Genomic DNA, 15,957 nt, shown 5'->3' with positions numbered 1-15,957 from the left:
CAGTGGCAACTTTCCTCTTGCATCCCCTGGGCATTCTCTGTTGTTGGAAGACAGAGCGGTATGTGCCACTAGGCCCACCCTTTACCCACTAAGTTAGCCTTTGGGTGCAATGGAGGATGCTGTCACATCACCATTGCGGAAGATTAAACTGCCAATCTAGCTTTGGTACTTGGAATGTCAGTGGGCATCATCTTGTCCTTTGCTTCAGGCTGGGAAATGTCTTGGTCCAATCAACATGAAAAGGGAGCCTGTGTGTCTTCTCAGTGGCTCACTCACCTCCTTTCACTCTGATTGGCTTCAATCAGCACAAAAGTATAAGGAAGCATGTTAGAAGACTCTTCTCAGTGGCCAACACACTCCCCTTTCATGCTGATCGACTCATAGGATGTTGGAGACATAGGGACCCTGCTGGGACCCTGCTCCCAAAAAAGTAAAGGGACTACACCTCTGATTCCCTCTGACTGACGTACTCATTCATAAATCTATTCAAGTTGGCTTCTAGAAAATTTGGTTGATTCCTTAATTTTGTATACATACATTATAGTGTTTAAACACCATCATCACCACCCCCACGGCCCCTCATTATGTACTGGGCAGGATTAGGGGCAAATTCTGTTCAGTACACATTTTAATGCAAACTTACCTAATTCGTACTTCCCAAAACAGTTCATGAACCAAAATGCAGCTATCTTCTGAAATTCACACTTCACCAAATTTTGCAATGCAGTTTTCCAACCAATATATGTGTACAAAAATGCATATAGAAAGCAAATGTATGTGCAAAAATGTATATGACTGTGACAATAACATAAAAAAGGCATTTTATTTGGGAGAATTGCTTGCAAAAATGTGCATATCAGGCAAACTGACACACAAAATATGCATATTGGGAGAAATGCATACTAAAATGCTGATGAATATTTGGTAATTACACCTTCTATATTTTGTCACCAGCTGAACACAGTGTTGCTTTGTCAAGTGTTTTTAGAGAATTAATTTGATTTGGTGTTGGTCATTTGTTCCATATTTTATTATTGTATAACATGACTGATGTTTTAGTGGTTTTTACTGTACGCTACCATGGTATTTTTCTTATGAGTTGGCAGTTTCTAAATACTCTTATGAAATAAATAAGTGAATGTGTTGAACTAAATTTCAGGTTATAAAAAGAGAAAGAGAGAGGGAGAGGGAGGGAGGGAGAGAGAGAGAGGGGAATTGCCCAATTCTTCCATCCCTTCTATCCTTAAGGTCATGTACTGTATGTAACAAATGAAGAGCAGGGGACAATCTTAATGTTTAGCTATAGTTTTTCAATGCACCAGGTCCATAGAGTGGGATCCCCACTGATCAGACACAGGCTCTCTGTGCAACCAAGCTTGTGTTCAGACGGGGTACTACACCCCCATGGTTCAAACTGGGATCCCATCACCACAATCCAGGACCTTATTGGTCCCAGGAATCAGGTGACAGCAGGGGACTAATCCTGCACCTTGGTCTGATACAGAAAGGTCCCATATCTACTGCGCTCCCTTAGCCAGAGCAGTTTGTTGAGCAGGGATGTTGTGTTCTGGGGTCTCAAGGAGTCTTAGACCCCTTACTTTTTTGGGAGCAGGTTCCCAGCAGGTTCCCTATGTGTCCAGCATCCTATGAGCCAATCAGCATAGAAGGGGTGTGTGTTGGCCACTGAGAAGAGCCTTCTAACATGCTTCCTTGTTCTTTCCTACTGATTGGAGTGGATCAGAGTGAAAGGTGGTGAGTCAGCCACTGAGAAGACTCTTCTAAGTGAGAAGACCAAGATAATAGCATTCTCAGTCGCTAACACACCCCTTTTCATATTGATTGTCTCCCAGGGACATCTGTTGTGGTGGCAAGCAAGGGAACAACTATGAAACGTGTAGATGATGATGGAGAGCAAGCGAGTGAGGGTGTGTGTGGTGTGACTATCATGAAGGGACCCTGCACTTCTGAATTTACCACTGCTGTTGTTGAGTGGGGAAAAGAGGATGGCACTTTCAGTGGCATCTCTGTCACATGAAGATGAGCATGTTAAACTGCCTTACATGATCTTGCCATTGGTCCATCTAGCTCACCACTGTTTGACTGGCATCAGCCCTCCAAGGTCTTTCCTGGCTCTTTATAGACCAAACCTGGGACCACCTTCATGCAAACCACAGGCTCTGCCACTGACCCATGGGTCCATAGCTTCCCCCAAAGAATCCTGGGGACTGTAGTTTGTTAAAGATGGTGAGAGCTATTAGGAGACCCCTAATCCCCTTACAGAGCTGCGGTCCCCAGAGTTCCCTGGCATTAGGAATTGATTGTTAAACCACTCTGAGGGAGAAATTTGATTTAGTTTGCCGAAACACAGCTAAACTTTGAAATTCATACTTCTCTGAATTTTGCAATGTAGTTCTCCAGTCAAGTAATGCGCGCAAAAATCAATATTCTAGGGGGTGCATAAAATTGCATGTGTTAGTGAAAAAGAACATGCAAAAGTGCTTTACATAAGGGGAAGTTGCTTTGCAAAAATGTGTAGATTAGGTAAAACTGCAAAAAAAATGAACATATGAGGAGAAAAAATGCACTAAAATGCTGGTGAATGTTCATCAGGATTTTTTTTGTTTTGTTTTGCTTTATTGGCAAACTGATCTGGAAATGTGGAGAACTTAATTTAAGATTGGGAAAACAAGAAATGGAGAGACCCCAAAATGACTAGATTTGCCCATGTCTACTGTCTGCTGCCACACTTTGTTGCTCCTTCCTTCCTTCCTTCCTTCCTTCCTTCCTTCCTTCCTTCCTTCCTTCCTTCCTTCCTTCCTTCCTTCCTTCTATCTACCCATCTGAAATACAAACTCCATGCCTCAACAACAAGGAAGTTATAAAATCTAGTCACAACCTATCAGGCGGACATCAGCGTGAACGGTAATGACAGCTGGCATTCAGCTGCTTCCGAAAGCCCTCTTTTTTACAGTAACCAGCACCAGGCTCTGACACGTGGTGGAAGTAATTAGCTGCCAAGTGTCTGAGCCTACCCCGCAGAGCGCTGGTGTCTCGCCTGACACATCTGGGCACAGAAAGTAATTGAAACAGCTGCTTCAGCCCATATGGCAGCAAAGCTGGTGGCAGAGACAGCCCTGCTGTTTGGGCTGCGCCCACCTCAGGCAAATTAGCCGTCATTAATCCCAGAATCTGACCAGCATACACAGAGCCATAAACAAGACATTGCGGAGGAGGGAGGGGGGAGAGGGAGGGCGTGTGGAGTGACAGAAAGAGAGAGGTTTGGGGGAAGGGATGGCATTGTTGAAGGCACTTTGGACATGGCAAACAACCCCTTGCTATACTCCAAAGCCCTCATCAGACCTTTTCTCTCTCTAGTCCTCCCTCCCCATCCACTATGCCCTGCCATGCTACATTTTTTTTTTTGCCTAGGTGGATTTGGCTGATAGGTACATGTCTGCAAATATAGCAGCTTGGCTTTTTTTTAAAGTGCTACTCTGATATGACCCTCCGTGGCACAGAGTGGTAAGCGGCGGTGACGCAGCCGAAAGCTCTGCTCACGGCCGGAGTTCGATTCCAACGGAAGGAGGAAGTCGAATCTCCGGTAAAAGGGGTTGAGGTCCACTCAGCCTTCCATCCATCCGTGGTCGGTAAAATGAGTACCCGGCATATGCTGGGGGGTAAAGAAAGGCCGGGGAAGGAACTGCCAATCCCATCCCATATATACGATCTGCCTAGTAAACGTCACAAGACATCACCCTAAGAGTTGGAAACGACTCACACTACAAGTGCGGGGACACCTTTACCTTTTTTACTCTGATAAGAGGCATATGGCAGGCTTTGCAAAAGAAAAAGTTTATATATAGAGGCTCAGGGAGCTGGTTATTATTAGAACTGAGTCAAGCATTCTCTCCTTTCAATCTCCTGGTTAAAAATCATGGTTGAGGATGTGGAGGAAAATACTTCCTGAAAAATCTTTCATTGTTCAAATACTCACTTTTTTTTAAAAAAAAGAATCCATTTTCCCGCCATCTGCTTCTGCTTTGTATCCAGTGCCCTTTTAGTTATTGCTTATTTCTGCTTCCTGATTTAGTAACGTTTGATCCTGGCCAGTCGGGCATCATAGGGCCACAGCACACCACTGCCAATCAGATTCGGCTATGTAATGATGTCAAACTGAGAATGAGGAAAACACTTCCGAGATCATCCTATGGGGAGACATGTCGCGTGAGAGATGACATCACAGTTGTTTACCGAGCCCAATTCAAGGTGTTGGTTTTAACCTTTAAAGCCCTACACGGTTTTGGTCCAGTTTATCTAAAGGAGCGCCTCCGGCATCATCAAATATGCTGCCTAACAAGATCTGCCTCACAAGACCTTCTCTCGGTCCCACCAGTTAAAACAGCTAGGCTGGTGCGGACCAGAGAGAGGGCATTCTCGGTTGTGGCCCCCACCCTCTGGAATTCTTTGCCATACGATCTTCGCCATGCCCCCTCCCTGGTAGGTTTCCGCCAAGGACTAAAAACTTGGCTATTTCAGCGGGCATATAGGCTCCCAAGTTAGTTTTAGTTTTTACAGTATACAGATGTGGGTGGGTTGTTAATTGAAGATTGATATTAAAATTGTATTTTTATATGATGTATCTTAAATTTTAATTATGTACGCTGCCTAGAGTGGCCGATTATTCGGCCAGATAGGCGGCCTAAAAATAAAATTTTATTATTATTATTATTATTATTATTATTATTATTATTATTACATAGCCAATCAGAACTAGGGACCTGATGCTGTGGCTCTGGGCAAACAAAACCCATTGGAAGGACAAAAGTGACTGAGAATATGAAAACTTTTGCAGATGTGTGGGTGGGTGGGGCAGGGTCCCTTTGCTACTGAAAATATACCCCAAAATACAGTTTTGGCTCCATGCTAATTGTCATTATACTGCCATTGTACATACTGTACAGCAGAGATGGGAATTGTTTCTCTGCTGAGGGCCACATTCCCTTAGGAGTAATAAGGTGGGGGCCACATGGTGGAGCTGGTGTCTGGGCCAAAACAAGTGGTGGGCAGGGGCCCTCCCCCCATCTCTTAGGATCATAGGAACCTAGAAAGCAGCCCTAGAAAGCAGTCAGATCCTTAGTCCATCTAGCTCTGTATTGCCTACACTGGCTGGCAGCAGCTCTCCAGGGTTTCAGGCAGGAGTCTCTACCGGCCCTACCTGGAGATGCCAGGAAATGAACTTGGGACCTTCTGCGGGCAAGGCAGATGCTCTGGGGAAGGAAGAGACCACTCTTGCAAGAGGTCTGAACCAATGGCTTGCAGAGGGCTTTTTAAAATCAGGCTGAGGCCCACAGCTTGTCCATCCTTGATGCATGGAATGAGAGGTAGGAGCAAGAGACTGGGCTGCAGCCAGCTAAGTCCTACTCAGAGTAGATCCATGATCTCAGAGTAGATCCAACCCTGTGAGGTAGCTTAGGCTGAGAGGCAGAGACTGGCTCAAGCCACTCCAGTGAGCTTCATGCATGAGTGGAGATTTGAATCCTAGACTCCCGGGTCATAATCCAGCACCCTAACCATGGCACACTGGCTCAGTTCATCTGCTTTGAGTAGGACTAGCATTGACTATCACCCACCACGCAGCAGGAATGAAAAGAGCAGTGAATTTCTGTTCTCTCAGTTTCCTATTTTGCCAGTCTTAAATTCAGTTCTCCACATTTCTGTAGCAAAAAATCTTCATGAAAATTCTTCAGCATTTTAGTGCCAATTTCTCCTTATAAAGAAATGGTTATATCCAATTTTGCTTTATATACACATTTTTGCAAGCAATTTCGCCTAGTACAATGCATTTTTCTACATTATTGTCACAATTATTTATTTTTATGCACACTTCCCCCTAATATATGCATTTTTGTGAACTTTGGTAGGTTGGAGAACTGCATCCGCAAAATTTGGATACTGTTTTTATTCTCACGTTGTTTTGGAAAGTGTGCATTTGATAACTTTGGCTTTAAATACATACTTCAACAAATTTCTCCCTCATTCTATGTGCAGTGGTGAGCCAATTAGTGGTTACGCTGGGCCTGGATTATCTGAATACATATCATTTGTGTCCTGTGCAAGACAACTAGTCTGTGTTGGAATTGCTTTTTAAGATGTTTTTAAAGCTTTTTTTTAAAAAAAAATGTTTTTAAAGTTGCTTTGTTTTAACCTGTTTTTTTAAAAAGTTTTATTTTAATATATTTTAAAGTTTGTTTTTATGATGTTTTAGAGTGTTTGTAGTGTTTTTGTTTGCTGCCTGTGGCTCCTACTGGGAGGAAGGGCGGGATATAAATTTAATAAATGAATAAATCAACTGCAGCATGCATGCAAGAAACTTGAGCTATTTGTGTGTGTGTGTGTGGGGGGGGGGACAGAGTCTGTGATATTTTATGTCTTACCAGCCCAGGGACATTTCTGTTTCATGAGGAATGTCTGTTCAGAAGCATGAGGAAAAGGAGCGTTGCCTGGCTGGAACTACTTTCACTTTGTCAATCTTCACTTGCAAGGGTGGGATGGAGAGAGTGTTAATACATCTTTCCAGACACAGATCGGGTAACCTTTTCAGTGCATACCCTCCCTGTTTCATAACTTCACTACTTCTGGATTTTGAAGGCAGGAGGGAACTATATCTTCTAAGCCAGACGTCAGCAAAGGTGCCTCTGTATTGCTTACATCTGAGGCAAGCAACTATCTATTACTGTGTGCTGGTCAGTTGACCTCTAGATTTCCTCAAGGGGCAGAGAGAGTCGAAGGCTGGTCTTTTATCTTCAGAGTGCTTCTCTGGCCCCATCCGCTCTATACATTTAAAAGCAGTATCGTACCATTTTATTTATTGACTACATTTATACCCCATCTTTTGTCCTCTCTGGGTTTTATGCTAACATCAAACTTGTGAGGTAGGTTAAGCTGAGAAAAAGCCACTGACTCAATGTTACCCAGTGAGCTTCATGGGGTTGAGTGGACATTCACATCCTGATCTCCCATGGCATAATCCAACAGTCTATCCATTACACCACACTGGGTCTCTCATTTTAAACAGTGTTGGCTTCTCCCAAAGAACCCTGGGAGCTGTAGTTTGTGAAGGATGATGAGAGTTGTTAGGAGACTCCCTCATAGGGCTACAGTTCCCAGAGTGGTTTAGCAGTCAATCCTTCTTTCTAAGGAACTCTCCAAGTGATGGAGGGGAATAGTTTGTTCCTGACTCTTTGAGGAATAAGAAGTGTAATTCAGGAGACACTTGTGGCAGGAAGAAGCCACCACTGCTGAGCCACAAACTCAAAGGAGCGCCCCCCCTTCCTTATTCTGTTCAAGCATATTGCATGTACAATTTGTCATTTTTTTTTTTACCAATAGGGATGGTTGGCATCTGGTGGGCCTTTTGAAACAGTTTTTCTTTTCATACTTCTGAGAACCCTTGGGTTCCCTCGAAGATGTAGAGACACCTCACTCTTCCTTCTTCATGGGGCTGTTTTCTGCTAAAAGCTGTCAGCACAGCCCACCTGTGTTCAGCATTAGAGAGCATGATAACAAGTGAGGGCCTCCTGCAGACACCATGTTATCAGGAGGTCCGTTCTGCACAACATAGGAAACAGACTTTTGGTGTAGTGGCACCTACCCTTTGGAATTCCCTCCCCTTAAATATTAGACAGGCACCATCTCTGTTATCTTTTCGGCGCCTACTGAAGACCTTCCTCTTTCAACAAGCCTTTTAAGCAGAGACCTTATCCCAGTCTGTGTCTGTGTTGGAATTGCTTTTTCATATGTTTTTATACCCTCTTCTTAAAAAAAAATGTTTTTAAACCTTTTTTTAAAAGGTGTTTTTAAAGCTTTTAAAAAAATGTTTTTAAAGATGTTTTGTTTTAATATATTTTAAAGTTTGTTTTTATGATGTTTTGAAGTGTTTTTAGTGCTTTTGTTTGCTGCTCTGGGCTCCTGCTGGGAGGAAGGGTGGGTTATAAATCAAATAATAAATAAATAAACAAACAAACAGTGGTGCATTTTATTTATTTACTCATATATCACAGTTATATCCCACTTTTCCCACAAGGAGGTCAAGAGGACTATTTTACATGTTTTTAAGATAATGTTTTTAGACATTTTTCTATATTTTAATCGCTTTAAAATAGGTTTTTATTCTGTTTTTTTAACTGTATAGTTTCACCACATTGGTGTTTCTCACCCTGAGCTCCTTTGGGATGAAGGATGAGATAGAAATTGGTTCTCCCACTCTTCATTTTATCCCCATAACAACCCTATGAGGCAGGTTAGACTGTGAAAGGATGGCTGCCCCAGGGTCACCCAATAAGCTTCATGGCTGAGTGGGGGACTGGAAATCCGGTTTGCCAGGCTCTAGTTCAACACTCCAACCACTGCACCACTTTCTTTGTCCAGTAGTATCAACTTTGACTCACCCTGGCTTATGCAGAAGCATCTCCCAGCCCTGTTACCCAATGAACAGTAGGGCCCTATCTACACTGTACATTTAAAGCAGTATCATACAACTTTAAACAGTCATGGCTTTCCCCAAAGCATCCTGGGAGCTGTAGTTTGTGAAGGGTGCTGAGAGCTGTTAGGAGACCCGTATCCCTCCACAGAGCTACAGTTTCCAGAGTTCCTTGGGAAGAGGGACTGATTGCTAAACCACTCTGGGAATTGTAGCTCTGTGAGGGGAATCAGCGTCTCTTAATAACTCTGGTGCTGGTGGAAGGCACTCCATGCCACTGAGGCCACTTGAGCCTGCAGCAAGAGTAGCAGATTTAGGAGTATCCCCAAGCTATGTACTTGCTTCTTTAGAGGGAATGTAACGTTATCCAGAGGGAGCATATCCCATCCATCTAGGAACCACTCACTCAGCATTGTGTGAATCAAGCTTCAGTTTACTGGCTCTCATCCAGTCCATTACCAAGGCAAGACATCAGTCTAGCACATCCATGGCCCCACCTGCATATGTACAGGAGAAGTAGAGCTGTGTGTCATCAGTATATTGCTGACAATGTACTCCAAACCTCTGGGTGACCCCACTCAGTGGTTCATGAAGATGTTAAACAGCATGGGGGAGAACATCAAGCTCTGCAGAACCCCACACTGAAGGCTCCGCCCACCTGCAACTCAGACTGCTACTCTAGAAGAACACCGCCATCGATGGTATCAAAAGCTGCTGAGAAATCAAGAAGAATTAACAGGCACACATCGTCCCCCCACCATTTTTCTTCTGACATAGGCCATCAATTATGCAGAGTGACCACGGCAGGTTCTGCACCAAAACTGGGCCTAATTGAAATGGATCTAGAAAATCAGTTACAGCAAGTGGAGCATGGATCTGGCCTGCAATCATGTGCTCAAGAACCTTGCCCAAGAAGAGATTAGTGACTGGTCGGTACTTACCTAGATTTTCTGAATCTAGGGAGAGTTTCTTAAAAGGTGGGTTTACCACTGCCTCTTTTAAGCAGACAGGGACTACCCCCTCTGACAAGGAGGCATTCATCACCTCCCTGCCTCCCAGTTTGGGACTTCTGGAAAGCTTTGGATTCATCCAAGCATGCTGATTCCTCCCATTGGTTGCCAGTAACCCCATGTTGGCTCAATTTCTATCAGCACTCATCACCTGGATTTATTTATTTATTTATTTATTAAATTTATATACCGCCCGACTAGCATAACTCTCATGAATAGAGGGAACCACATCCCAGCCTGCAATCAAGGGTGGAGGGATTCAGTTGAGTCAGAAGACACAATCTTGTTTGTTGCAAACAAGGAGGCTGATAAGATCCCCTATAATAAGTGGCAACTGGGAAATGTGCCAAAATGGTGTGTGTGTGTGTGTGTGTGTGTGTGTGTGTGGGTGGGTGGGTGTGGGTGTGGGTGTGGGTGGGTGGGTGGAAAATGAAACCCTTGAAAATTTAACTTTTAGTGATATTGACTGTGCACACAGCCTGGAGCAACTTTCTCATCCACTTGACTTTGCACTGTGAACTACAGATGACCTCTCTCGAAAACAACACAGACTTTCCCCCCCTTTCTCTCTGTTGCTCATGGCATCCTTTTGATTGCATGCCTACCTTCAGATTAGTGGAACTGCTCTTTTCCAGGGTGAGAAAGAGAGAGAGAGAGAGAGAGAGAGAGAGAGAATGGGGAGTGGATCAAATAGAGAGAGAGAAAGGAGAAACACTTAGCCAAAGACCTAAAGGCCCTCAGGCCTGCTGTCCCTTATTTCCACCCATCACTCTATTAATAACGAACAACATTTTCATTAAACGATGCACTTTCCCGCTTTAGGAGATACAGTTGCGTTTTCTGCACCGATCGTTAGATGGGTCCCAAGGGGACTCCTTCAACCACACTGTCTTTGCAAGGCAGACAGGAGCTATCTGTTCTTACACACGCCATACGCTTCTACAGGTCCCAAGAGGGGAAGAGGCAGACCTAATAGCCCACGAGTGAAAGAGGTACAGAGCTCAGTTATCAAATTCTGTCTTCCAGGATAAAAGCTTTCCTCGCTCCCACCCCCGCTTCCCCATTCAAAGTTCTTGTTTTAAGGACTTTGGCGGATAAGAAGGTTTCCCCTCAGCTGTCTGCTCTGAACTGTAGGAAGTAATATCTCCCGCGTGGTAATTCGCCTTGTGCATGCGCTCGCAGGTCTCTGGCTGGAAAGAACCAACCAGATTTGATTATGTTCAATCAAATCCAGGTATGCTTGGGGGGACAGAGAAGGGGGACTCTTGAGGTTTTGGGGCACAGGCGGGCAACCTGTGGTCCCTGACATGGTATTATGCGGCCCCCATGACTCCTGAAGCTGCCCCATTCCTTCACCCCATCAGAGTTCCATCGTTCCTGTTTGTTTTCTTGTTCCAAACAATTGGAAGGAAAGAATTGCATTTGATAAATATAAATAGATGTTTGTTTTAGTTTTTTGTGGCTGTGTGGCTTAGAGGGAAAAGAAGTGTTCCTAACAGCTGTCTGAGAATAAATTGGTAGGCTTGTGGGGTGTGTGTGTGTGTGAAAATCACAGTAAAGTCAGAAAAGAATTACTTTCACTTGCTTTCCTGAACAACAGCCGTATTGGTCTGTTGTACTAAAAATAATAATTTGAAAAATCCTTCGTATACTTAAGAGTAACCCCATCAAACATGGTGGGTCTTACTTCTGAGAAGACATGCATAGCATTGGGTATTATAATCTGAGATAGCAACCCTGAAAATGGAAGCAAGGTGGTCTTTATTTACTATGTATTTTTTTAAAATTCCAGATTAGTTAATCCACAATACTTTTGTCTCTGGCTTTGCCCATCAGCTCTGGATCCACAGATAGTTGATATACAGCCCCTGCCAGATTACTCCCTGAAGGAATGCAGGCCTTGACAGGATAAAAGGCCCATTCATGTTTTAAGGTACTGCTGCCTTTGCAAAAGTGAAATTTGGGGTTTCTCCTCAGATCCTCTGAGGATTATTGAAAAGAGAATTCTGATAAGACTAGCCAACTTTCTAAGGCAGGTGGGGCTGAAGACAGTGAGGAGTGTCCACAGAGAGAAAAAACAAACCTTTGAGAATCTGGAGGACAGATTTTGGCATAGCACTGTGATGAATGACTTTCAGTTTATGACAATTTCTGATAAAACCCTTGAACACCCTTTAACCTTTGAGGAAGGGCCATAGATGCCCATAGATGCAAAAGATTCCAGGTTCAATCCCCAGCATCTCCAGGTAGGGCTGGGAGGGACTCCTGTATGAACACTGGAGAGCTGCTGGCAGTCAGTGTGGACAATATTGAGCAAGATGGACCAATGGTCTGATGTGGTATAAGGCAGCTGCCTCTGTTCCTAACACAGCAAACCAATCAAAGACTAAGTTAGTCTGTCAAGGGCTGCCTGTCTCAGAATAACTGATCACATTGACAGGCCAAGTAGTCCTATGGATGCAAACTCTTTTAACCACAGTATTTCCGGAAACTGTCTCTTAGACATCGCCTGGATTGTGAAGTCAGCAAAATAAACAAATTAAAGTTGTCTGCACAATTAATGGATTCTGATTCTCTTCCCCTGCTTTTTTTTTTTTGGCTAAGCTTCACAGTTGCATCAAAAATGCGGTGTGGAGTCATCACCTTTCCCGTTCAGAGTTGATGCCATTTTCTCAAGTTGACCTCTTGGCAGAATAAAATCAATACTAGTTCTGTCTCAAAATAAATAAATAAAAAAAACATCCAGCTTTATTCTGTATCCATTAAGCCCTGCAATTCCTTTTATGAAATTGTTGGGAGGGAGATGGAAACAGTAATTTAACATTACAGTATGAAAATTGAGGATAATGCTGCCAGTATTTGTGTCTGCAAAGGAGACTCCTTTCTGTAAGATGCTGATGGAACGAGGGGGCTAAGAGTGTGTGATGGGAAGTCCTGGGTTCAAATCTTGCCTGAAACACAGGATCACTGAGTTCCCAATGGACACACCATTATTCTCTTAGTTGACCACTATGGCTGAGCTAAAGGTCAATGAAGACCTCAGTGATAGGACAGGGATCTAAGGGGTCAGGCATTCCCCAAGGTATCCTGGACCCATGTTGTTCATGTAAATTAATACAAGAAACTTGAACCTGGCCCGGTAGCACATGGGCAGCCAATGCAAGCTTGTAAGCACCAAGGTTATGTGTTGGCGATAGTCTGTCCCCATTAACTGTCTAGCCACAGTGTTTTGCACCAGCTGAAGTCTCTGGACCAGGCTCAAGGGCACCACCGCATGGGGTACATGCAGCAGGGTGATAAACACTCAGCCACTTTAAAGATGGGATCCGCACAATGTGATTCCCAGCATAATGGGTTCTCTTCCTCCGCCAAGGGATGAAGACACAAATCATGGCTTTACTTTCTGTTCCCCAAAATGCAAACTTTTCACTGTGCAAAAGAAATAGATGGATCCATCATCAGCCATTTTGTGGGACTACAGGAGAGGAGGATAAGGGAAGCAGAGCCATTCTGTCAGCTCTGCTGAAAAACCAACTCTGTAGAGCTCTTCTCTCCCTCAGCTGTCACCGGGCAGGAGCCATTCTATCAGGCTGCAGCAGAGATGAAGTGAGGGAAAGCAGGCCCACTCTGCCGGCAATGCTGGGAAACCAGCAATAGCGTAGTGGCAAATTCAGATGTTCAGGTTCCCTTCATGATAGTCACACCACTTCTCCACTCCCCCACAGGCACACCCCCAGGATCCACCGTCTCTTCTGCAGTTACAGAATTACAGAACTGAGGTACTTTGCCACAAAGCTCACTTTTCACTTACCCTAGGAGCCAATCAGCATGAAAGGGGAGGTGTGTGTTAGCTACTGAGAAGAGTCTTTTCAGTGACTGACTCACCTCCTTTCACTCTGATTGGTTCCAGTCAGCACAAAAGGACAAGGAAGTATGTTGCTAGCCAAGTGAGAAGACTCTTCCCACTGGCTAACATGCTCCCCTTTCATGTTGATTAGCTTGTACATAGAGTCCCTGCTACCCAAAAAGTAAGGGGTACAACCCTTCAAGACCCTGGATGACTACACACCTGGAGACCAGCAATGTTTTCTTCCTCTTCTTCTTGAGCTGTTTCCATTCCAGTTGGTCATTGCAAAAGCTCTGTAAATAACTAGTGTCTGTGTTTGCTTTCCCCCCTTCCTGTTTCCCAAACCATTTTGTCTTTTGTGTTATGTCCTTTTGGCTGTAAACCTGAGGGCAGGGACTTTCTTCTTATTGTTGATATTTGTAATCTGCTCTGGGAGTCTTATTGGCTGAAATTACTTTCAGCAGATAAATAAATTCAGCACAGCAATAGGAGGATGATAAAGCATGGCTACCTCCCAAGGCTGTTATAAGGCTTACTGAGCAAATGTATGTGCCGTGCTGTGGAGGCTTGAAACACACTCTGGCCACATTCCCACCATACATTTATTCCATTATTATTCCACTGGAAACAGTCATAGCTTTCCCCAAAGAACCTGGGAACTGTAGTTTGTTAAAGGTGCTTAGAGTTCTTCAGAGATTCCTATTCCCCTCACAGAGCTACCATTCCCCGAGTGGTTTAACAGTCAGTTCCACTTCCCAGGGACCTCTATTATTTATTTATTTATTAAATTTATATCCCACCCTTCTTCCCAGTAAGAGCCTAGGGCAGCAAACAAAAACACTAAAAACAGACTTTAAAATATATTGAAACATCTTTAAAAACATCTTTTTAAAAAAAAGCTTAAAAATATCTTTAAAAAGCAATTCCAGCACAGACGCTGGGATAAGGTCTCTACTTAAAAGGCTTGTTGAAAGAGGAAAGTCTTCAGTAGGTGCCGAAAAGATAAGAGTCAGTGCCTGTCTAATATTTAAGGAGAGGGAATTCCAAAGGGTAGGACTACACTAAAGGTCCCTTTCCTGTGTTGTATGGACCTCCTGTTAAGATGGTATCTGCAGGAGACCCTCACCTGCAGAGTGCAGTGATTGACTGGGTATATAAGGGGTAAGACGATCTTTCTGGTATCCTGGTCCCAAGCTGTATAGGGTTTTGTACACCAAAACCAGCACCTTGATTTGTAGTTCTATGGGAGGATAGGGGGCTCCTAACAGTTCTCAGCATCCTTCACAAGCTAGCCTTCCCAGGATTCTTTGGGGGAAGCCATGACTGTTTCAAGTGGAATAATAGTGGAATAAACACATGGTGTGAATATGGCCTCTATAAATAGTAAGAGCCCCCTCTTGATTTCCAGCAGAAGGTCTTTCCTACTTCCCTGTTTTGGGGAGATCGTAATGGTTCTTTAGTTACAGAACTGAACTTCCTAGGCACCATGCTCATGCAAAAGATGTTTAGGGGGCACATTGAGTGTGAAGCTGCAGAATGGCAGTTCATTGACAGATTGGACACAATTTCTTTTGGCTCGAAGGGAGACTGAGATTGGCTAAGTCGCTGAATGCAGCAATTATTGAACATGAGGAGTCATGCAAATTGCAACTGCAGCCTTCCAAAGGTTGGGTGTGCCCAGATCTATCCCTATGTGTGATTGTGTCTCACTAACTTCAGTCGATTGACTGCTACATGGTATCTCTGCTATTGATATGTGCTCTTCCATATTTTCATTTTACTTTACAGAGCAGTCTCTTTCCCCGCTGAACAAATGTGGGTGCCTGTCAGCCTCTGCTTCATCATCATAACAAAAGAAGAAATACATCCTAAAATAATATTTTGGTCATTAAGATGCCACAGGATTCTTCCTTGTTTTCATACAAGAGACTGATGTGGCTAGGTTACCCTGTCACAAGTGTTCCCAGGTCAATAGTATTATTTATTATACCATTTATTTTTTAATTTATTGTTGTTCCTGCTGCTGCTATTATTACTTGCATTTCTTCATCCCTTACTACAAAAATGTCTCAAAGTGACTTACAATTTTAAAAGGATACTTGTTACAAAGCTTAAAATACATCAAAAGGGTAAAAGAAAATTATTTGACTACATCCTACAAAAACATAAAAAGGGATGATCCTCCCCTGCCCTGCTGAAAGATGAACACCAATACAGGCTTACAAATCATCATACCCTGTGACTCCAAATGCATTAAGAACCAAATGTATGGGTGGACAGGAACAAACATGTTTGCCTGGTACCTCAAAGTTGATAATGATGGTTCCAGGCGCATCTCTCTGGAGAAATCATTCCACAATTGGGGAGCCACCACTGGAAAGACCCATTCTTATGTGGCCACCCTCCACACCTCCTTTGGAGAGGGCACCTGAAAAAGGGCCTCAGGTGATAAATGCAGGGTTTGGGTAGGTTCATGCAGGGAGAGGCAGCCCCTAAGGTATTGGGGGCCTGAGCTGCGTAAGGCTTTATAGGTAAAAAAATACCACTTTGAACTAAGCATAGCAATTAATTAGCAGCCAACTCATTTGGGCCAGGATCAGCATTACAGTATATGATCAGAC

Source organism: Rhineura floridana, chromosome 14 (genome assembly GCF_030035675.1).
Source record: "Rhineura floridana isolate rRhiFlo1 chromosome 14, rRhiFlo1.hap2, whole genome shotgun sequence".
In the NCBI taxonomy this organism is placed as follows: domain Eukaryota; kingdom Metazoa; phylum Chordata; class Lepidosauria; order Squamata; family Rhineuridae; genus Rhineura; species Rhineura floridana.
This window is presented reverse-complemented; position numbering follows the sequence as displayed.